The sequence below is a fragment of the Lynx rufus genome, unplaced genomic scaffold, assembly GCF_022079265.1.
Source record: "Lynx rufus isolate CCGP_SWC_20201006 ecotype Redwood Valley unplaced genomic scaffold, mLynRuf1.p SCAF_4, whole genome shotgun sequence".
NCBI classification, from domain to species: domain Eukaryota; kingdom Metazoa; phylum Chordata; class Mammalia; order Carnivora; family Felidae; genus Lynx; species Lynx rufus.
The window spans coordinates 110804873-110829922 of record NW_025814856.1 but is presented as its reverse complement, the minus strand read 5'-3'; positions in this window follow the sequence as shown (position 1 = coordinate 110829922).

Genomic DNA, 25050 nt, shown 5'->3' with positions numbered 1-25050 from the left:
ATAGCCACCGCAGAGAGTATCTTCAAGATTGCCAAGTGCTGAGATATTTTCAACTCCGGCACCTGGGACGACAGGAAGGGTGTATGCAACTGTGTGAGCAGCACCCTTGGGAAGTAAGCTGGATGTGCTCTTGAGGACTGCTCATCATTTCCCTTTCTTGCAGCTAGGTAGAATTTAGTGATCTTCCATGTAGATTTTTTGAATTCCATATGAGAGCAAAATAACAAAATGATAACATTTATTTTATATCTAGGTTTTGTTTAAGGTCCACCTTAGGAGAAAATGACCTAAGAAGTAAATAGAAGGGGAAAAAATGAAAGATCATTGTAGTCTCACCATTTATTCTGTTGAGTTAGATTTTTATTTTGGCATCCAGGTTACTAGTTCTTATTTATGTGTCTGAAATTCTATTTTGTAGTTACTGAATAATAAATGTGTGTGTGTGTGTGTGTGTGTGTGTGTGTGAGAGAGAGAGAGAGAGAGAGAGAGAGAGACGTTTTTTAAGATGCTTCTACAAATTAATCAACTTCTCAGTTGGAATGTGCAGGTGTTAGACTGAGTGCCTCTGATTGTTGTGGGGTAACAGATGGGCTGTAAGGAAGAAGGAGAAAGTGCTGGCTGCATACAGGTCACAGATTTTGATCTGCTCTGCTACAAGGATCATATACTCAAATACCTGAAAACACGTGGAAGTATATCAATGTTTTAGACTCCTGCCAGTATAAAGTGAAATAATTGTTTTGAACATAACTGGTCACCTTAGTTAATATACTAATAATCATTGCTGGGTGATGATAATGTATGAGTGTCTACGGGGTTGTGCTTCATATTAGGCATGAGGTAGTTTGATTAATCCTTCTAAGAACTCTGAAGTCAGCTCTGGTTTTATCCCCATTTAAAGGTTGAAGACAGACACAGAGATTTAACGATTTGCCCAGTCATTCAGCAGATAAGTGGTTAAGCCAGGATTTGAATGGAAGCTGCCTGACCTCTAAGCCTGAGATTTTAAGCTCTGCCTCAAAGGATCTGTTTGATTTACATGTATTAATCTTAAAATGGAAACATAGAGACAATTTTTTATTTAGATTTTAAAAACACGGACTTAGATTACAGAAGCACAGCAATTGGCAATATATCCTAAAGTCCTGTCTCTTAATTGGCTGGACTAGTTTTCCTCTGGGAAAGTTGTATTTATTGTCCTTTGATGGGGGCTGGGGGGTAGAATGACACTTTGATCCAGTCACTAGAGCTTCCTCCTAAAGACATGTGTCCAGAAAGGGATTTGAAGTTGAAAAAATGTTTCCTTTTTCCTTAAGGCTATTCCACACACCTGTCTAATGAAATGGGAAGTTTTATGTTGTGAGATTCACTTAGTTCCTTCTCTTCCCAACTAACGGAGATTTTGGAGGCCACCAAAACAGGATCTGACACCAGAATAGGCTCCCTGTCATTGATCATACTTGAAAATGGTAGGTCATGAAATGTGACCGTTACTGTCAAGATAGAATAACATGGGCTTTTGATTTCTAGCTTCTTAATCCCTAGTTTAAAAGCTTAGCTTTTGTAGATCTGCAAGTGGACTTTGAAAACAATAGCATGTTCTTTGAGATGGCTGGGAAGTGAATGAATATGTGAGATAAAAAGGTTTTTTTTTTTTCCACATAGTAAAATATCAGACTATCTTTTTATGTGAACACACGTTCCAGCTTGTATTGCTTCTCCACGATAAATAGCCCATGTACATATACACAAACACATATATTAAACATTGGTGGTGTTTTTGGTTTTTGGTTTTTTTGGTGAAGCACTATTCTTTTTAACATTTGAAAATCTTAAGCAGCACTATAGATGACCTCCAAATGGTAGACTTGTAGCACTTGTGGCAGTCTAAGAATGTGGAAGTCTGGAAAGCCCCTCAATGGATGCCACGACATGAGTAAAACCTGTGCTTTGAACAACTGCCTCTCAGAAAATATTCCCACACATATTATTGATGGGGATTATTTGACAACATGTAATAAGAAATAGTAATGTTTCCTGACTTAACCCTTGGAAAAGCAAAGAATGGCAAATGTTGCCCCAAGGAACAAGCCGAGGTAGAACATCTTGTAATTCATCTACATGCAAGATGCATTCCTTTATGGAAAGTTTACTGAGAGGAAATGAGTAATTGCACCTAGACTTGAGTATTTAAGTGTATGACACACAAATAGAAATACTGCCTGAAAGTCCGCCTACCCTGGTGATGAGAAAAGTATAGTTCTTTATAAAGGGAGAAATTCCCAGAAATCACCCTCTAGGATTCTTTTCTCTAGCTTTACTCTCTTCTAAGCACTTTCTTATGTGATTATTTTCCATTTAAAAGGTTCAAATGCAAAAACGTCTTAAGGACTTGTGAAGTGTTTTAACATCCTGACTGCAGAAAATAGATCTTCCATCCCTGTTTACATGTATACACACACCCTTAGACAGCTTGCAGCTTTGACCCTGTCCCCTGCCTCCACTACATACCACTCAAAAGCCAGATTAATTAAAAAAGAAAAGTTTAAATGGTTTATTTTTGTGAAACTGCGTGTGCGTCAGTGCGCGCGCAAGTGGGGGAGGGACAGAGAAAGGGGGGCAGAAAGAGAATCAGAAGCAAGCTCCAGGCTCCAAGCCATCGGTGCAGAGCCTGACAACAGCCTAGAGCTCATGAACGGTGAGATCGTGATCTTAGCGGGAGTCAGACACTTAATCAACTGAGCCACCCAGGCAACCCCTCCCCCTCAGTAGTTTCTTAAATACAAATTACTTTTTGCTTATTCCTTGCTCTTCTTGGTTTCCAGTTACTCAGGATAAAAGACAAATCCTTCTCCTTGACTTTTGAGGTCTGGTGTGATTTGGCTCTATTTACTTCTTTAGCGTATAACATTCCACCCAACCTTTTGCTTACAATCTTCTACCATTGTAACTGCTTGCTGTTTCTCCCATAGGCCATGCTTATTGCTGCCTGAGGGCCTTTTGTCGACCTGAAATCTTGTCTTTTTCTGTGGATTCCTCATTTTTATCTACTTACTTCCTCAAAAAGGCCACCCGTAGCCATTCCATTTGAATTGAGTCACTCAATACTGGTCTTTCATAATCCACTGTTCTCTTCCTTTGTAATACTGGAGTATGTATTTTTGCACTTACTGTTTAAAGTGCATCTCTTCTGCCAGAAAATGAATGAAAAGAAGGCAGAAACAATATCTGCTTCATTTTCCATTATATATTCAGAACCTATCACTTCATTTGGTGCCATTGTATATGTGTATACAATAATGTTAATATTTTCAAATAAAAATCGTTTCTGGCTTCGAACTATTCTCCTTTCTCATCTCCAATTACCTCCAGTTATCTCCCAAGAAACTTCAAAGTTAACCTGAATTTTACAGTGAAGTGAGGCAATACTAGATGTTTCACCAGTTGGTATACTTAGAAGACCAAAAAGCAACCAGTTAGCTAAGGTAATGTCACTAGCAAGGTAACTTTTTTTTGTAAGAATTCCAACTCTAAATTTTGGTCAGTATCATCATTGTGATTATCTGAGATATGGTTGGCAGGATATGCCCAGATCTTAAAACTCTGGTTTTATTAGACCATAAAGACCATTTTGACCATAACTGTCACCTGGATTGGCTCTCTGACTCCTTCTGGTAATGCACAGGTAGGAAATGAAATCTGTACAATTGGTGGTTTGTATTGAGTAGACCAAGGAGCAATACCCATTCTTTGCTAGTTATTTTGGTGTCATGTTGATCTTGCCTTGAGTTGTAGATAACTCTACCATGCAGTCACTCTTAAAATGTCACATTTCAAACTGGTTGTGGTGATGGCTGCTTCTTACTAAGGCACAGAAAAGAACATCTAGGTAATATGGCTTTGAAGAATGTTGGAGAATATTTGAATCATTTCATTGAGAAATGTGACTTGTATCCCTTGACAGATTTCAATTGTCACATTGATTCACAAACAGAAATAACCTTCCTCACTACATCTCAAACATTTTTGAATGAACTTTTGGAAAATGAAAAACATCTCTTAACACACCGCGGATCCATCCATTGAATGGGTTGCCTTTTCTTAGCACCATCTTCTGGCTTTTTCTCCATGCATAGCTTGCAATATTCCACAGTCTTTGATGATTCTCTTGTGGTGAGTCTACTTCTCAGACTAATGATGCAAGTATTAAAAAAAAAAACCTAGTATTTTCTTATAAAAATGTATAGATAAATTGACTTAGTGTACAAACCTTAGAGAAACTGATGCAAAATCTTTAGGCCAAATTTAGAGCACAGCTTGTTAAGCTGCATTTGTTGACAGAAAAATGTCATTGCCTTTCTTTAGATGGTTGAGAAAAATCCCCAAATGATGGCTCAGATCTGTGTAAGTGTGTGTGTTGCAATTTTTAAAATTCAGACACATAGGATTATTAAACTTGTAGCTGGGTAAACAAAAACCAAGATAACTCAAACATAGTAAATTATGAAAAACAAGCAGACAACAACAAAACAATAGTCATCGTGTTGGATCCATAAGCAACACATTTCAGAGTATTTCAAAACTTGTATATACCAAGTAAATTGTACTTGGGGGAAAAAATGTCAGTTCAAGAACATATCTCAGAATTTTGGCTTGGCACAATACTTTTCAAATGTTAGCGATGTCTTTTTTTCCCTACCCAAAGGCATAGAAGCATGCATTAGTTCTCTGAATTTATATAAAAGTAGAAAGAAAAATTGTTTGTTAGTGTTGGATGCCTTCGTGCTTGTGTAACAAAAAATCTGGCTGAAATGCTTTGGCAAGTATGCAATGCATCATATACTATAATAACTTACGGTGTTTGGAAGAAAAATAAAAGCAGCGAAGATATTGTGGTTTTGAACTTGGCAAAAGAGTTGTAGAATGAAATTGGCCTATGTACTTTCACAAGAACTATTACAATGGATAACAGACTTTCTAAGGATTGTATGTAATGAGGTGATAAGCATCACATCCTACAATAACCTTTTAAGGGTCCATATATTTAGAGAATCTTAAAGGGAGATTATTTTATGGAGAAGGGTTTCTGGAAATAGGAATAAATTAACTTTTTAATGTAGTTCAAGAAAGTCTTTAAGTTATATCCCAAAGGGATTTTAATACAGGAATATTTTAATTACTTTAACATTGATAAATATTTAATGAATATCTCCTTTGTGCTGGTGTCTACCGGGGATATAAATATTAGTAGAAAAACAGACACTGTTAATACAGAATTTATGTTCTCATGGCCTCCCATGTAGGCATATGTCTACAACAATGCTATAGGCCAAATAAATTTTATAAGGGAGTTTGGTTTAGGTAGTGGATCAGGAAAAGCCTTTGTTAGTGTCATTCTATAATCTGCAGGGAAGAAGTAACTATTCCCATTCTCAAAACAAATACCAAATACAGATTAATTAATATAACCACCTTCTCCAAAGATGGAAGAATACTAGTACAATGAATATGGGACAGAGAAAATGAAATCCTCAAATAGGCTTATTTAAGATCCTTTAATAATGAGTAGAGCATTCATTCATTCCATGGAAGTTGGATGAGTTTAAATCTCCTTTTTGTATGTTGTCTCTCACCTCCTATCACAGATGTGGTCTTTGTGGGAGTGTCCACTGTTCTGAAGCAGCAGCTGTGATAGGATCTTTTGGAAGTTGGGATCCTCTTACTCTTAGAGTAAAGGGATAGGGGCAGTGGGTGAAGTACAAATGACCCAGATTTGTGTGGAGAGCAGAAGAGAGTTCACGATTTGTTATCTGGAAATCCCTATCTGGAAATCAGGAGCCCATTTTTTTTTTTTTTTAATTGGAGTGAATCCCATGAAAATAACTCTCAGAAATCACACCAATATGGTGTCATATGCCACTAGCAGCTTGTAAAGGATTTTAGGATTTGGCATCCCAGCTGTTTCTTCTTAGGTGCTTTTATGAAAGAGCTTTTGAAGTTAACCTTGGAAGTTAGGAAAGATTCCAAATGGCCAAAATAGGAAGAACATTCTAGAAAGAGGAAATAATAGGTATGCAGAAGAGTGAGGCAGGTTGTGGGTATGGGGAACAGAGCTGGGGGTGAAAGTTTCACAAGAGACAATGCTGGAAAGAGAGGTAGGGTCATATTGAAAGCTAAGATGAGGAAGTTGTGACAAATTTATCAGGAGTTAGCATGTCTCTAACATTTCTACTTGAACATATAACCAAGAAATTTTTCATATATCCTAGAGGAAAATGTACCCTCCCCCTTTTCCTTAAAGTTCTGTCTCTTTGAATCTTCTCTGTAGCCTTTAATTTTCCACTTCTGATTCTCAAAATTTATCAGGTATATCTGATAAATTACTCAGATGATAAATAGTTTTGTTTTCTGGGTATTAAAAGGTGTTGGCCAGCATAATATCAAAATTGAAAGCTGTCATCCAGTTTATAATTTCTATTCTTCATGGGGGGATATTAAATTTTTTTTATACACTTATTTTCATTTAGGAATATTTTTATTTTAGGGTTATTGAATTATATGTATAGCAAATTTTACTGTGCATAACTGTACAGTTCTTTGATTTTTAACAACCACCATTATCAAGTTAGAGAACATTTCCCCTGTAACAAACAACTTTTTCTTGCTCCATTGTGGTCTCTGCCTTCTCCCGATCCCTTTCAACTCCTGATCATATTTCTGTCTTTATAGTTATGCCTTTTCTACAATGTCATATAAATGAAATTGTAGAATGTTTTTTATTTTTTGTTGCGCTTTTTTCTCTAGCATAATTCTCTGGATATGAACCAAGTTGTTGGGAATATCAGTATGTCCTTCTCATTGCTGAGTAATCTATTATTGTATGATGGACCAGAGTTTGTTAATCCATTCACCAGTTGATGAACTTGTGAGTTGTTTGTAGTTTGGGGCTATTAGGAAACAGAGCTGCTATGAACATTCACCTCTGGGTGATTTTGTAGAAATATAATTTGGATTTTCTTGATTTTATTTAAGAGTGAAATTTCTGGGTCCTAATTTGTAAGAGAAGGCCAGAATATTTTCCAAAGAGGTTTTATCGTTTTGTATTCGTATCAGCAATTTTCTTTTTCTTTTTGCTTGTCTGTCTTTTTTTCCTTTTTGAGAGAGAGCACGTGAGTGTGTGAGCAGGAAAGGAGCCCTCTCAGCTTACACATTCCCTTAGTTTCACTAATAGATGTGTTCGCAGCCAAAAAAAAGGTGATGGGGGTGGGGGGGGGCTCTTCCTTTTCAAGAGAGCTTGCAGCCAGCTCCTTATCTAGCCCACAGAAAAATGTGTCGTTTGTTAATTATTGGTTCAAGGGAAGACTTTCTCTCTTTGCCTTCTCAAAATGCTGCCAAATTTTTGCTCTTGATTACTTTTAGATTGTCCCCAAGCCCCACACTCCAAGAGAAACATGACAAATTCTCCCCCATGGGAGAAATCTAAAACATGCTTAGAACATTTGCTTCAAAGTTAATCGTCAGTGCTTTCTTCATGCAAGGATTTGTTTGATGTACCTGGATATAGATTATCAGTTGTGCAATTTAGCATGTGCTGCATGGATAGAAGGTTATTTAGGATCTTGGGTTTCTTGGTATTTCCTGGTTTTAGGGATCTCTGCTGTTGGTGAATGGCTTTTCTATGGGTCTGTTAACGGTTGCTTATTTGAAACATTGATATGATACTTCTTAAAACCATGTGTAATCATCATGCATGGGGTCCCGAGAGGGCCTCAAAGGTCTATGTTAATGTGGGATGTAGTTATTAATATTTAACATCCTAAAACAGATACTGCAAATTTTTTAATGTTTATGTTTGAGAGAGAGAGAGAGAGAGAAGAGAGAGAGAGAGAGAGAGAGAGAGAGAGAGAGAGAGAGAGAGAGAGAGAGAGAGGGAGAGAGAGAGAGGGAGAGAGAGAGAGGGAGAGAGAGAGAGGGAGAGAGAGAGAGAGAACGTGAGAAGGGAAGGCAGAGAGGGAGACAAAGAATCTGAAGCAGGCTCCACGCTCTGAGCTGTCACCACAGAGCCTAATGGGGGACTTGGATTCACAGACTGCGAGATCATGACCTGAGCCAAAGTCTAATGCTCAATTGACTGAGCCACCCAGGTATCCCCTAAAACAGATACTTTTAAAACACAGGAATAGACAAGTACATCATCTATTAGACATCAGAGGAATGATACTATCACATGTCATGTAATCTCTGGAAAACCGCATTGTGCCCTTGTAAGAAAACAAATGAAAAAGATAAATAGCATTTTGGTATTATTATGATAATAGTTTGACATCATGAACCTTCTGAAATGATCTCAGGAACTTTCTAGGGGTCCCTGGACCACACTTTAGACATCTGCTTGTCTGTGGTGAGGAGGGATTGGGATTTAGGAAAGAAGCCTTGTGTTCTGGTCTCCCAATCCTTGACTTGGATGATGGCTTAAGAAAAGAATGGGTAGTGGGGATAGGACAAGCCATATATACTATGCTTTGAAAATGCTACATCAGTGGGATAAAGGTATGTTTTTCTTGACTAAATAAATAGTAACTAGCCAAGCACTGGAAAACATTGGTAGATAAGACAGACTGTGCTCACATGGAGTGTGTTCTCTGCTTTCTAGAGGCAGAAAAATAGTAGACAAAGACACAGGTTAATTTGAAATCATGAGACTGTCAAAAGATAATTTGCATAGATCATGAATAGTAAACTCTAGGACAGAATTTAGGCTTTGGAAGTTGGCAGTAAAAAATTTTCTTTTCAGAAAGATGACGGAAACAGTATGGTATCATTTCAGGATACATAATAAAAATTGGTTTTTGTTAGTGTACTATGAGTGGAGGAAACAACAGGCCCCCTATGCCACTCAAAGGGCTTCCATCCCTAATTCAACTCAACTGAAAAGTTAGAGCAAGATTTTAGCAGGAACAAGATGGAGAAACGATTTGTGCCATGTTAAGTCCTATATTTCTTTGGGAATGAACATCTTACAAAATAGAGATGGCAAGTGCACGCTGAGAGGAGTCACACTCTACTACAAGCAGACATTTTGGTACCTATGTTCCAGTTGAAAAGTTTTGCCAAGGAATTTCTGCTAAGATTTTTCTGCCATCAAAGAGCCCTTTCTTGGAGAAAGACTTCTGATGGGAAATCATTCAGCAAATGTTACAGCTGAATTAATCTTTCATCCTTTGTCCTTCTAGGTACGTAGTCTTAATTTATTATGTAGGTGTTGTAGGTGTGCATTTGGGAATGTGTTGTCTGCAACAGCATTTTCATAATTATTTACGTCTGTGTTGAAATTAATCAGCTCTAAATGTCTAATAAAAAAACTCTGATTTAACTTTAATAAGAATTTCTAATACAAAATTCGAACTTAAATTCTGTGTTACAGGGGCACGTGGGTGGCTCAGTTGGTTAACCTTCTGACTTCTGGTCAGGTCATGATCTCATTGTTTATGGGTTTGAGCCCCGCATCGGACTCTGTGCTGACAGGTTAGAGCCTAGAGCCTGCTTCACATTCTGTGTTTCCTTCTCTCTCTGCCCCTCGCCTGCTCATAAACTGTCTTTCTCCCTGTCAAAATAAATAAACATTAAAAAAAAAAATAAAATTCTGAGTTACAAGAAATCCATTTTCTCATCCATTCTAAGAAGTAGATGTATCATTTCTACTTGAGACTTAAAATATGTCAGTGTTTTTTTGTTTGTTTAATTTTTTGGGTTTTTTTTTTATTAGGAATGAGGTTTTTCTTCATTTGCTTACCCAGAATTATTAATTCATTGTTGACAAATGATTTTGCTTTGCATGACTTTGTACGATAAACGAATTTGGGTAAAATATTTAGAGAACTGGTAGGAATAATTAAGGGCTAAAATTAATAATCTCAAGTTTCTTTTGTATATGTGATGTGATACTTGTTTTAAAGAATTTTGGTAACAATGATTGTAGAACTTACATGCGAAGGAGCATTATACCTTCAAAGTAATCACTATAAAATAATGCTATTGTGTCTCCAAGTTTTAAACTTGATCTTACTGCTTTATGGCCACACCTCGTAAAAATAGGCCATACCAGTAAAAATTGCATGTATTCCACAAATGTTTATAATGCTTAAAACTTTTAAACTGGACACAGAGCTGATTTTAAAATTCTTTGGTATTCCAAAGAGAGTATTATTAAACTTAACCTTAAATATTATTTAAAATACTGAAGTTGATGCTTCAGTATTAGTTCTCTGGCTTTTATTTGGTCAAAGTTTGTCCTTGTTTGGCATGAATGTTGAAGCTCCCATGAGCAAGCTGTGCCATAATGTAAATACTTAACTTGCCACAGCATAAGAGGAAAAAAAGGAAACTCAAAGGATGGCAACAAAAACTCCTGCCCATTGCATCACATATTTTTTTTTTCTTAAAAAACATAAAACACTTCTTCAGGTATTTTACTTCCTCTCTTGAAAGAAATGTTCATTTTCTCTTACAGCAAAGCCAAAGCTGTGACAATCAGTGGAACTCTGCAGCAATACCAACAACTTGTGGTGTGGGTGATTTTAGTTTGTTTCATCAAATCACAGCCATTGGCATAAAAGAAAAGTTCCAGGCCAAGAATAACAATCATTTGTGTTAGGCCTGGGTTCTGTAAGGCTCTTAAGCACCCTCTCACAATGCACGTATAAGACTACGAGCTCTTGGTGTGAAGTGATTAAATATTTAGAGAAAATACATGTTTCTCAAATTCTGATGATTTTCTCCACTGTCCTATCAAATTGAGAAGTTTATAAGAGGTAGAATAAGAAATACTAAAACAACCATATATGAATTTTTAAAAAGAACTATGATAATTGAAGAAACAAGGACTTCATAGATTGAAAAGGTATATAAGAAATAACATGGAAAAGCAAAAGTTTAAAATTTTATAAACTTCTCTATTTCTGGACGCAACGGAAGTAGATTGCTAAACTATATCGCATATAGGCACAATGTGTAGTAATTCCAACAGGCATATTCTATTACTTCTGTTAGGGAGCTCTTCATTCCAACTGTTGACCCATGATATGTTTATCCATGAAATTAACCAATAAAAGCTAAAAAGAAAAAAATTCAGGGTTAGTGATATATGGTTACTGGAGTACTCTTGAATGAGTGCTCCAGGAACCATGGTCTTTGAAACTCTTTTAGGAAACAGGTAACTGAAATAAGCATGTCTTGGCCCAGTGGTTCACTTGGATTAATAATTTTATCTTAAAAAATACTGGTCACAAACAATCATTACAGTGCCATTTTGAATGACAAAAATAAAAGCAACTTAAATGTCAACGTCCTGTAAATGGTTAAGTAAATCATGGTACATGGATAAGATGAAACATTTTGCTTCACATATTAAGAGGTATGTGAGTGTTTTAGAAAGCATGGTTATCTGCAGCTTGCTATTTTCAAATTCCCAATTATTTACTGTTTGTCCTTAGGCAAGTGACATAACCTCTTTTAATCATTTTCTTCATCACTAAAGTGGGATAAAATACTAAATACCTCACACAGTTGTTGTGAATCCCTTTAATAAGTAAACTTAAAGCAGGACTTGCTTCTTAGAAAGCACTTAACAGAGATTAGCTATTAGTATACTTCAAATACATAAAAGTTTATATTTAGCAAGGTCATAAAAAAAGAACAGAAAAAAGGCTGAAAGTAAACATCCAACAAGGTGCATAGATGTCTTTACCTGGTAGAACAGCTAGTAATCTGACTTTATATTTCTAACATTGTACATTCATGTGTTTTTAAAAGGGGAAGTTATTGAAACACTTGATGTAAGAAAGAAGGGCATGATGTCGGCCCTCATGGAGTTAAGAATTCAACTGAGGACCAGGGTTAAGAATAGGAGTAACTATCATTTGGGGGAGAAGGAGTTAATACTAGCACTGAGACAGTAGATAAATGATCAGCAAGGATGGAAGAGATACCTAACCGGGAAGGTAGTGCTCTGCTAAGGCCTGACTAAATTAGGTTTAGGTACATGCGAACATCTATGCTTTTCAGAGTGATAAAACAATGAAAACAAAGGCAAGAGGAAATAAGGCAAAAGCAAAAGGAACAACTGTTGACAAGTCACTCAGATTGGTTGAAATATAAGATAACTGAAGTGACAGAAATCAGAAAGACTGTTTGGAACCCACAGTAGAAGGTCTTAAATGATAGGCTGTAAGTTAGGACTACTGAAGGCGGTTGACTCTGTTGAGGTTCGCATTATCTAGAGAAGGAGAGAGGAGGTTTTAACTCTGGTTGAAATCTTGTCTTCTACCTAAAGATATTAAACCATAGAACAAGCAAGATCATTGTACCCCTTTGATTCTTCTCAGTAAGTTTTTCTGTGAACACGCTCACATTACAGGTTAAGATCCTCTGGAGTCTGCCTGCATCTGACTTCCCCAATACTCTGTTGACCCGCATGTAGTGGTCTGTCACCTGTCTCCTAAGCAAATACCCCTTCACACATTTCCAACTATGGTCAAAAAGTCCCTTTGTCCTCCCACTTGTCTTTTGGACTGTAATGCTGATCTCTACACCCAGCTCATTTTCAGGTTCCACGTTAGCCACGGTGGTCCTCGAAAGCTATCTGTGCTTGCTTTTTTTAAGACCTATAAGTTCTGCCTGTTTTATACTGACTCAAGACCACTTGATACTCCTTTTTTAAAAAAATTTTTTAATGTTTTTATTTATTTTTGAAGGAGAGAGAGAGACAGCATGAACAGGAGAGGAACAGAGAGAGAGACACACACAGTATCCCAGGCAGGCTCCAGGTTCTAAGCTGTAAGCACACAGCCCAGTATGGGCTCAAACCCACAAACCGCGAGATCATGACCTGAACCAAAGTCGGACGCCCAACCGACTGCGCTACCCAGGCGCCCCAGATCACTTGATACTCTTGATGCGAAATTATTTTTTTGGCCTGATATTTATTGTTAGTGGCTAACACCATATGTGGGTTCAAGATGAAATTGTGATGCTTCTGGGTGTCCTCCATGTAGAATCTTTTACATGAAGTGACCGCTTAGCTTATTCTTTTAAGTGTCTTTTTTTTTTTTTTTTTTTTTTTTTTTTTTTTTACTAAGTCCATGAACCATGAATTACTAAAACAACATTGGCTATATGAGAAGAGCTCGCTTAATCTATCTCCTTCTGTTTCTGCACGGGTTTGTCAGGAAATAGATTTAATTTTCTCATTAAACACATGTAATTTTCAGATGTTACTAGTGTTTGTGCAATTCTTATTGAAGAGTTTTGGGTGTTTAGCAATGGTTTCCAAACAACATAGCGAAACCAAATTGGTTTCTAGCCTCAGATGATTTCTTCCTGCATAATTTTTTAAATGGAAGCAAAAATGAGATCTGTATTTAGAGCATTGAATGCATTGAATAATGTATTGAAAAATATTTGCAGATTAAAGCAGTCCATTTGGAGACTCTTAAATTCTGCTTCAGTTTTGGAATTAATAAAGGTGTATAAAACCAAGAAGTCGTCCAGCTGACATGGGAAGATCCTCATTTAAAGGCACTTGATAATAAATGCTCCAAGGCAATAGTGAGGCTTACTGCTGATCACTTTTCCTCAATGGTGGCTTGATAAAAACATGCACATTAAGTATTTATAATTGTAACTTCATTTTTACATTAAAAATAGCACCAGCAAGGACTTTTAAATGACAACGCTCAGATTGGTAAGGGTATAGTAAATGAGCACTTTCCTACATCATTAGCAGGAATGTTGATTGGTTCCATATTTCTGTAGCATAATTTATTACATATTTTCAGAGGCTTTAGAATGAGCATACCCTTGAATATAACCATCCTACTTCTAAGAATTTTTCCTAAGGAAGTAATCCTGAATGTGCACGCAAATGTAGCTATTAAGATGCTTATCATTGCACGGTTAACATAGAGAAAAATTGGACATGAACAAAAGGTCCTGCAATTTTAGAATGATTATAAATAATTTATGATTTTCACATACCTATATATACATGGCAAGTGTATAGCCACCACATAATACTCGGGGAAAATACTTTCTGACATGGAATAATTTTCATGGTATGGTCAGTTACAATGAACCCACTGACAATTCTTCCAGAAAACAAAAATGTGTCTAACATTAGTGACAGGCTCCAAAGGTAACAGCTGATAAAAAGTGTTGAGGAACATACTACAACCACAAAGTTGAGGCACTGTTAAGGAATAGAAAGAAGGTAAAACAGGGTGATGTGATAGAGACTGGAAGGCTGGGCATGGGCCACTTTGTCTAGACCAGTCAGGGGAGGCCTCTGACATTTGAACTGAAATCTGAATGAGGCGGGCTCTTGTAGATCTGGACAAGAACATTCTAAGCAGAAGAAACAACAGCACAAAGGCCTCAGCGCAGATTGAGCTTATAATGTCTAGAAATGTATATATCAGAATGTTAACTGATAATGTTTACTTCCTACTGGTGGGATTACAGATTTGTTTTCACTTTATTGTAGTTGCTTCCCTGTAGTATTACTTATCTGTAATTGACATGGACTAATTTTTAATGAGAAATAAAAAGTAATAATAAATTACCATTTTCATTTATGTGCATTCGGTGCACTTTCCCAAAATGATTGCTTATACTAACAAAGATAAGGCCTTAATCTAAAACTAAGAAGGGCATGCTCTGTCAACTGTATTATTAAAACAGCCAATTTTAGGGGCATCTGGGTGGCTCAGCTGGCTAAACATCTGACTTTGGCTTAGGTCATGATCTCACAGTTCATGAGTTTGAGGCCCTCATCGGGCTGTCTGCTGTCAGCATAGAGCCTACTTCGGATCCTCTGTCCCCCTCTCTTTCCGCCCCTCCTGTCTCTCTCTTCTCAAAAATAAATCATTTTTAGAAAATAGCCGATTTTATAGATCATTCCTATCTTGGCTTGCTGTTTTCTTCAGGAAGTAACTCGTTTAACCTCAGTGACATTCTATGGAAGCGTAATGATCATTTAAAGTTGCACATTTGCTAAAGAATCTAAATCTAGACTTACATGATGGCTCTGCACAGATTGGGGCAAATTTATTTTGGCTCAAAGTTATGATAAATGAAAAGCATCCCACTTACTTAATACTAAAATCAAATAGAAGTGGGGGCAACAGTCCTTTACACATGACTTCCAATAACATGAATCTGCTTTTAGACGCAAACGTACTACACATGACCTTACATACAGGACTTATATACAGCACCACTTGCCAGAAAGGAAAAATAAGACATGTGCTTTCTATTGATTGTGTAGGGAGCAACTCACTGAATCATCACATTTCTTCCTAGTGAAATAAGCACTTTGGTCTTTGCTCCATTTTCTGATAAGAGGTTAATAAATAATCTAAGGGAAGGTACACATTTGAAATCACACTGTATAGCTATTCTCAGTTTCCTTTTATTTAAATCAATTTGATTTCTTCTCCAAACCCTGCTTGTTTGCTGTGGCAGCAGAGAGCAATGTGATTAGAACCACACAGCTGGTTAATTTACTAAAGATGCATAAGGTCTATGGAAAAAGAAGCTATTTCTTTGCAAAAAAAATTTAAAGTTAACAATGCAAACTTTGTTTGGCAAAAAAAGGAAGAAACTTTGACCTCCACAGGGCTAAATTTTTATGAGAAGTTGCACCCCTAAATTAAAATAAAGCATGTGTGGGATTCTGATTAAGTACACCTTTGGGGATATAGAAGAAGGAGAGATGGATTTTTTGGAGGAAGACCAGGGGGGAAAATCACTTTCTGCAAATTTTCCTTTAGTTTGGCTCTGCCTAGGGGATTGTTAGGGTTTATCTGATCCTCTGAAGTTCTATCAGACTTTACCTTTTAATGAAAAGCAGGATAGGTTTAGAGTCCTAAGGGGCTCACTTGGTAGGAGCTTTAATTAAAAATTGAAGGGTTTGTAAGAACATTTATATTAAACATTTCAGTCTACTCAGTTTTCTTTCAGATGTATCTGTTGTTAAAAAAATTTAACTTCTCTGAAAATATGAGTCTATGGTTTAAAGCAGTTTATAAAGAAGACAGATCTGTGTGCTGTTTCTATAGACCAAAGGACCTCACAAAGTCTTGCTAGGATAGATAATAAAACTGTTAGCTTGGATTACATGTAAATCAAATTAAAACACATCAGACTAATATATTGAGTAATAGGAGACATAGTACTTAAGATTATTATTTTTAATTTAAATTTTAGTTAACATACCACGCAATATGAGTTTCAGGCATAGGATTCAGTGATTCATCACTTCCATACAACACCCAGTGCTTATCACAAGTGCCCGCCTTAGTACTCATTGCCTATCTAGTCCACCTCCCCGTCATCTCCCTCCCATCAATCCTCAGTTGCTCTCTTTTGTTAAGAGTCTCTTGTGGTTTGTCCCCCTCTCTCCTCTTTCCCCCCCACCCCTTCCCATATGTTTATCTGCTTTGTTTCTTAAATTCCACATATGAGTGAAATCATATGGTATTTCTTTCTCAGATTGACTTATTTTGCTTAGCATAATACGTTCTAGCTTTGTCCAATTCATTGCAAATGGAAAGATTTCATTCTTTTTGATGGCTGATTTTTTTTCCATTGTATATGCATACCACAATTTCTTTATCCATTCACCAGTTGATGGACATTTGGGCTTTCTCCATAATTTGGCCATTGTTGCTAGTGCTGCTATAAACATTGGGGCACACGCATCCTTTCAAATCTGTATTTTTGTATCTTTTGGGTAAATACCTACTAGTGCAATTGCTGGATTGTAGGGTAGTTCTATTTTTTTTTTTTGAGGAACCTCCATACGTTTTCCAGAGTGACTTCACCAGTTTGCATTCCCACCAACAGTGCAAAAGTGTTGCCCTTTCTCTTCATCTTCACCAACACCTGTTGTTTTTCATGTTGCCAATTGTAAATATTCTGACAGGCGTAAGGTGGTATCTCATTATGGTTTTGTATTTCTCTGATGAAGAATGATGTTGAGCATGTTTTTATGTGTCTGTTAGCTATCTGGATATCTTCTTTGGAAAAGGATCTATTCATGTCTTCTGCCCATTTCTTTACTGGATTATTTGTTTTCTGGGTGTTGAGTTGGTAAGTTTTTATAGATTTTTAATACTAACCCTTTATCTGATACGTCGTTTGCAAATATCTTCAATTCTGTTAGTTGCCTTTTAGTTTTGCTGATCGTTTCCTTCATTGTGCATAAGCTTTCTCTCTTGATGAGGTCCCAGTAGTTCATTTTTTGCTTTTATTCTCTTGCCTCTGGAGATATAGATACAACATGTACTTTTTTCAGCTTTTAAAATACATGCTGTATCTTACATCTTAAAAGCTGATAAAGCTGAAATATACCATCTTAAACTAAAATTTGTAGAGATATTTGGATACTTTCAATTAGAGATGAGAAACTACCAATTCCTTTTTTGAACTTTCTTAATTTGTCACCTTCAGATTTATTAAAGGAAAATGTAGATAAAATCATTATAACATAAACAAAAGCAATGAAGTGTATTAGTAAAATCAAGACAGGTTATTCTGACATCTAGAAGAATATTGTAACAAAACTTTTCATAGGTAAATTGCAAAATGTCTCTAAATTCTAAAAGGTTTTAAACAACTAAGGATGCTTTTGGGTTGTGGAGAGTCCTCCTATCCCTTGGAACACTCACATGCAGTGCATGACTTTGGAAATGCACCAATAGCCATGGCATCAGGATCAAATAGTGGACCAAATGTTAGTAAAGTGTACTCTGTTTTCTATTCATATAAAAACTTAAATCTGAGTTCTGGTATAAGCTCCCTGTACCCCATTGGATTCTTCAGTGCTTTTCCTGGGAGGCAAGAACAGCCCTTGACCAATGCTCTTAAGTGTTTTCATGCTTTAAAATACTAAGATCTAACATCAGGTCATTCTAACTCTTGAGTTGGTGATTCATTAGGCTCTGATCCAAAAAATGTTAATTATTCATCCAATTCACATTCCTTCTGTGAATAATGATCAACTCTGCCTTAATATGAATACTTAATCCTTTGGTCTCTAGAAAAGGGAACTAAAATGCTTGGCTATCATGTGTGTAGCTTTCCTAAACATTTCACAATTCTCCCCATGTTTAAAATGTTCAGGGGGCATATATACTAACTTAAAATTAATAGACATTCTTAATAGAAATCCACCACCCATAGAATATTCACATACTCTTCAGCAATGGAAGAAAGTGCTTTGGGCTAAATCTTGGGATTGATCATAAAACCTCTAAATTAAGAACTATATGATTAAAAATAGTAAAGCACAGTTAGACCAGCTGCCCAGTCATTCTGAGAACCCTGAAATAATCAGTGTGACCACATAGTCAGAGCGGAGGGACTGGCTCTCATCCAGTTGAACTTTGTGATTCAACTTACTATGATTAAATATGGCTAAATTATGGTTAATACTGGTTAAATAAATACAGTTAATAAATATTTCCACTCATTTCCTTTTCTGTTTGTCATGTTAATCATTAAGATGAGCAGTGGTGGATGCAGATAGGCATTAGAGAGTATATGTGCTGATGTTTGGTAGAGAGAATGTAAGAGTGCTTCAATATCTGGTAACCCTGGGTAAATTCATTTTAAATTACCTTTTGAAACTTGACAGTTGGTGTTCCATGGTCCTACAGGTGCGTATTCTTGGTCCAAGTTCCGTATTTTAAACATAAACATTATACATTTCTACAGATAGAACCTGGTTGGATTAACGGCCGTTAGATACAATCTTTAGCTTTAAATCCTTTTCATTTTAAGTACAATTTTCTTGGTGAGTTCACCTGAGAGAATTTCTGTCCTGTCCCCAGGACCATCTCTCCCACCCTCCCATGAATTTCCTTTCCTCTGAGAGTCCTGCAAAGTCTCGGGGGACATGTTGCTATGTGAACTGCTTGACCACAAAAGAAGTAGAACTTGACCTCTTAGTCTGTAAAAGTTTTCATTACTCAATCAAGGTTAAATCTTCCCGCTAGTTTGAGGAGATCAATTGTTTTATGAAGTTAATTCCCTAAGTGAAGAACTACTTCCTGTACAATTTGAGGCACAGTGATCAAGAAATTTAAAAAAGAGCCCTGAAGATGAAGAATGTGCTCTGCTTAAAATTATGTGTTACAACATTTTTTTTTTTACTTCAGGGAAAAATCTGAAATATTCCCTGAAATACTAAGAAACAGCAAATATCAGCTGAAGAAACACCTTTTGAACTATATGGCAAATATTAAAAAAAATTAAAACTAAAGTTGCATCAATGCTGGAAATAGCTACCAAATGAAAGGTGTTGACATGTCCTTGCAAGAGCAATACTAATGAGAGGGAGAGAAGGAAAAGAATCTTCAGTGGGGAAACCCATGCACATACCCACACATCTAGACATGTACACACACAAGTGCATGATAATCCACTCATGTTCTTCCACATGTGTGTGTATTCTGATATTTTGGAATGTTCTCATTAACAAATTTAGGTATATATTTTATACTGGACTGTTCAATTAGCTATTTCTCTATGTCAACAGTTTATACATGACTCTTCATTCTGTCTAAAACACCCAGATCAAAGTTCCAGAACACAGACCACTCACAATGAATAGATCCATTTCACTCTTGTTTCCGTTAGTTGAGTTATATCTTGACTGAGATTGATTTTATTTCTCCCCAAACTGTCATTAGAAATGTTACAAAAAATAAATGCAATAAGGAAGAGATATACTGGACACATGAAATTTCAGTTAAAACTTTTAAAACCTTTTGAGAAAGGGAGTCATTAAAAAAATACTTTGAATTAGGTGTAGGCAAGAAAGTTGTTAGTGATCAGGGAGGAAATAGTAACACTTGTAGAGAGATTCTGCACGTACTATGCTTTCTTTGCAAGTGTCTCTGGGTTCTCATTCCATTAACAATAAAATCGGTCTAGGGTGCCTGGGTGGGTCAGTCGTTTAAGCATCTAACTCTTGGTTTAGGCTCAGGTCAGGATCTCAAGGTCATGAGACCAAGCCCTGAGTTGGACTCTGTGGTGACAGCATGGACCCTGCTTGGCATTTTCTTTCTCCTATTCTCTATGCCCCTTCCCCACTCTCACATGAACCCAAGAGAAAGAGAGAGGAAGAAGGAAGAAAGAAATTGGTCTAGTAACTAACTGATGATATAATGGTAGAAGTAAGTGACAAGCGCCATCGTTTTGAGAAGGTAAATTTCTATGTCTAAAGACAGGACTTGGTTTCATATCAAAAGATCAATCAAAAGTCGCACATTTACATGTTTCAAGTTTAAAAAAGAACCGAAGATATACATCTACATCATGTTTTCATGACTTTCTGCATTTCACTGCATTTTTCATTTAACCAATTACCTATTAGTCTGGATCTCATCATAGAAAAGTGCTTCTAATGTCATTAACTTAAGCTGGTTTCATTGTACAAAGTACTTGAGTCAACTTACAAAAACAGATGTTATAAAAGCATTTAAAATATTCTATGTAAAATGTACATAGATGTCAGGTAAAAGTATAAAATCAAAGCTCAGATTTTAAGGAAGTGAAACAACAGAGACCGTAATAAAGCCAGTTTTATTTAGTTTTGAGATATGGGTCACATTAGTTTTCTAACTGCTAACGCAAAGAGAAACTGACTGCAAGATTCATAGTAGCCAAACTGAAATAAAAGAAAAATGAAAACAGACTAGTTGGTCAGGCAAAGCACAGCTTTTTCTGGTACTGAGAAAAATCTGATAAACAGCACTTCAGTCTGGCATGGTTGTTTGGATAGTGCAATATAGCTGAAATAAAATACATTTATAAAGTGCTCGAAAAAACCCAAAAGAACTTGATACATGGCAGTATAGCAGTGTAAATTTCCAAGATAACCTTATACTAACAGCAGCTCATTCTGTAGCACTTGAACATTACCAGGAAGAGTTCACAGCTTATGTGGGTTATCTTCTTCACTGCAATCACAGAAGACAGGTGATAATGCTAGTGCCGTTTTAAGGACAAAAATTGGAGGCCCAGAGGCCAAGTTTATAGGACTAGTAGACATAAGAGCAGCCCCAGGATGCCATATTCCCTCCCATCATAAGGCTAGAAGTTATTTCATCCCAGTATTTTTAGCCCATACTGTTCAGCCTAGTCCTTGGACAGCTTCCCTGAGCTGCTTTTTCTGGCAGTTCTATTGAAACCTGCTACCATATTTGAAACACCTGGATGGCTTAAAAAAAAAAAAAACTTTTTGGCTTCACCCCCAAAGATCCTGATGTCAGTTTTTCTGGAGAGGGGCTTGGCAGCAGGTATGTTTTAAAATCACTTGAGGTTGGAGCGCCTGGGGGCTCAATTGGTTAAGTGACTCTTGATTTTGGCTCAGCTCATGATCTCGCGGTTTGTGAGTTCAAGCCCTGCGTCGGGCTCTATGCTGACAGTGTGGAGCCTGCTTGGGATTTTCTCTCCTGTTTCTCTCTCTCTCTCTCTCTCTCTCTCTCTCTCTCTCTCTCTCTCTCTGTCTCTGTCTCTGTCTCTGTCTCTCTCTGCCTGCCCCTCCTGTGCTTATGCGCACTCTTTCGCTCTCTCTCAAAATACACAAGTCTGTAGGTTGAGGATCTACGGAGGTGAAGCAAGCACCTCTTTATTCTTAGTGATAAATAACATTTTGCAAAATAAGTGTCTTTACCCTCATCTTCTGGGCTATCATTGCAGGATGTGACGTAATTTTCCCCCTTCTCAGTTCCCTTCTGCTGCCACCAAATACAGGTAGTGAGCTAAGATAAGTGAAATTAATTCAGTCGTATACCTTCCTTTTTGGTACAAATTGCTAATTAATATCTAGGAATGATTCTCTTAGAAGCACCTTTCACCTGTCTCATGTTCATTGGGGATGAATGGTGGGAAAGGGAGCGGAAGGCTGCTTGTTACAAAGCATTCATCACTGTTCTTCCCTCTGTCCTCCTCACCACCCCCCCACCCCCCACCATCCTGTCTCAGTCTGGTCCTTAAACACACTGGGGATTGGGCTGATTGCAGAAGGGTCTATTCAGCTGCTACAGCTGCTTAGTCTGCTCCCTCCCCCCCACTTTTTTTTTTTTTTTGGCACTTCTCATTAGGATCGATAAACTTACAATACCTCCCATTTCCAGCTTTATAGCATGAGCCGCAATTCGTGGTTAACACAAAAAGTCCTTCCCCATCCTATTACGTTAATTTTTAGCCAAGCTTGATGACTTTTCTGTTTTTTTCCTACTGTTATGTAACAAACCTAATTAAAGATTCAGAATTAAAAAGAAGATAAAAGGTGGCTAGTCATCTTACCAAGGGATGCTTGGTTTATCAAGGGCAAATTTACTTCATGAGTCTTAAATATTGAATCATGCTAGAATATTTCAAAAATGAGTCAACTTAGAAAACAGATACTTGCGTCTAAATGTTGGGAGTATATTTTTTGCATAAAGAAATCAAGCAAGAAGGTAAATGATAAAAAGCAAATAAAATAAAGGGCCCTGGGTGGCTCAGTTGGTTGAGCATCCAACTCTTGATTTAGGCTCAGGTCATGATCCCAGGGTTATGGGATCGAGTACCACGTCGGGCTCTCTTGTCATGCTCTCTTTCTCTCTTGCTAAAATACAAATTAATGAAATAAAATAAAAATTGCAAAGTTAAAAAATGAATTTTAATTTTTTTGTGCACAAAGAACTCTGAAATAGGTTTGGCACTATTAATGTCAGTTTTCCCTTACATTCCGCAGCACTGTCAAAATGTATTACAAAAATTAAGATGGATAAATGATGTAGAAGTGCCTGAGTCAGTATCTGGCACATGGTGGGTGTATGAGAAATATTAGCTGAGTGTGAATAGAGGTGGGGGTTAGCTGCAGGCCAGCAGACTGTATTCAGTGGGGGGTGAAGGATGTCACCCCCAGTACAGAGCTGAGAGAGACAGGCTTTCCCTTTTTTTCCAGCAGAGGAGATGGCGGGAAAAGGGCCCCTTTACCCTGGCCCTGTGCCAGGGCCTCGAGCTATTATTATTAGCTACCATAAATAACTTGGGTTGACACTGACATCCTTCCAGGCCATCACGTTTTAATAATGTTAGAGAATGTATGAACATGAAATGAGTTTTTAAGTACTTAGTATATGTTTGACTTCAGAGTTCTTTTACCAGTGAGATAACAAATCTAATAACAAGTGGTTACTTTAGTAAATCATTGTTGTTGAGCATTTGCCAAAAGGCAAAAACTGATAAATTGCCCTCGCTCTGTCACGTGCTTTCTTTCTCTTTCCCTTTTGTCAATAGGGTATTAGTAAAACATGTTTCACGAATATTGCAGTGAGAAAGCCTCTTTCAAAATCACATGGGGCATATTGTAAGCTGACCTACTGTCATTGAAAGTAAATACAAAGGACTCTGGAATTTAGCTAGCTGGATGGCTCACAAGCACTGAGTAGGGGGTGGGGAACTTATCTTGAAGTGATGTTTGTATTTTCACACTTTACGTACAATGAAGACATTTCACAACCCAGCTGAATGGTGCCTGATCTAGGAACATGTCGGAGCCTCCATACAGCTCTGGGCTCACCTTTTCTAAGCTTGTACTTATGACAACAGAGAATGGTATTGATTTCTTTCCATGCCCTACCACATCAGCAAAAACTCCATCTAGACGTAGAATATGGGATTTTATTTAGCTGGAATTGGTGCTGTTGAAAAATGGAATACCTTGAATTTACCATTTGAACAGAAGGAATTGTGCCTAATGATAATGTTTTTTTAACCTAACTTCAGTTTTTTTTTTTTTAATTTTTTTTTCAACGTTTATTTATTTTTGGGACAGAGAGAGACAGAGCATGAACGGGCGAGGGGCAGAGAGAGAGGGAGACACAGAATCGGAAACAGGCTCCAGGCTCTGAGCCATCAGCCCAGAGTCTGACGCGGGGCTCGAACTCACGGACCGCGAGATCGTGACCTGGCTGAAGTCGGACGCTTAACCAACTGCGCCACCCAGTCGCCCCAAACCTAACTTCAGTTTTGACCCCAAAATGCAGTAAAGCTCCGAGACTCCTTTCAGGTTTAAAATTACTTTATATGCTAAAATTAAAACCTCTGTTTTAAGCTAATTGTCTTTCCCAACATATAATTACTATTTTTTAAGGCAGCAGTTTTCAATTCAGGGTGATTTTGCCTTCTAGAGGACATTTGTCAATATCTGGAGACATTTAAGGTTGTCACAACTGGTGGTGGTGTGCTATAGGCATCTAGTGGGTTGCCATGGACTGATTATTTTTGTCCCATCAAGATTCATATGTTCACATACCTCATTCATTCACATTAGGTTAATGGTGTTTGGAGATGGGTTCTTGGGGAGGTAATTAGGTCATGAAACCCCTATATAATGCGATTAGTGCCCTCCTAAGAAGAGAAGCAGAGCTAGCTCTTACTCTCTTTTTGCCATATGAGGGAGGATACAATGAGAAGATGCTAGTCTCTAAATCAGGAAAAGGGCCTTGACCAAAACCTTGTTCATGCTGGCACCCTAGTCATGGTCTTCTAGCCTCCACAACTGTGAGAAATAAGTGTGTAGTGTTTAAGCCATCAAATCTATAATACTAGGATATAGCACCCAAACTAAGAGATGACTAGAGCCCAGAGATGTTGCTGAACATCCTATGATGCATAGGACAGCTCTCCACAACAAATATCTGGTCCCAAAATGTCAACAGTGCCGAGGTTGAGAAACCCGTGAGTGATGAATGAATGCATGTAGGAAAGAATGACGTGGGTTAAGGATGGGAACTTGTTAGGAGAGAAATCTAGCACTTGTATTTCCTGGCAACGTTTTGCTAGTTGCCTAGTTGCGATTTTGCAATGTTGATTTTTACTTAAGAGGAAGCAAAGCATGCTCAGACTGAGTGGGAGATACAGATGTGAACTGTCTTAATTATGAGATGGTTCCTCTGCCAAGGACACACAGGAATCCAATTTGTGCATTTA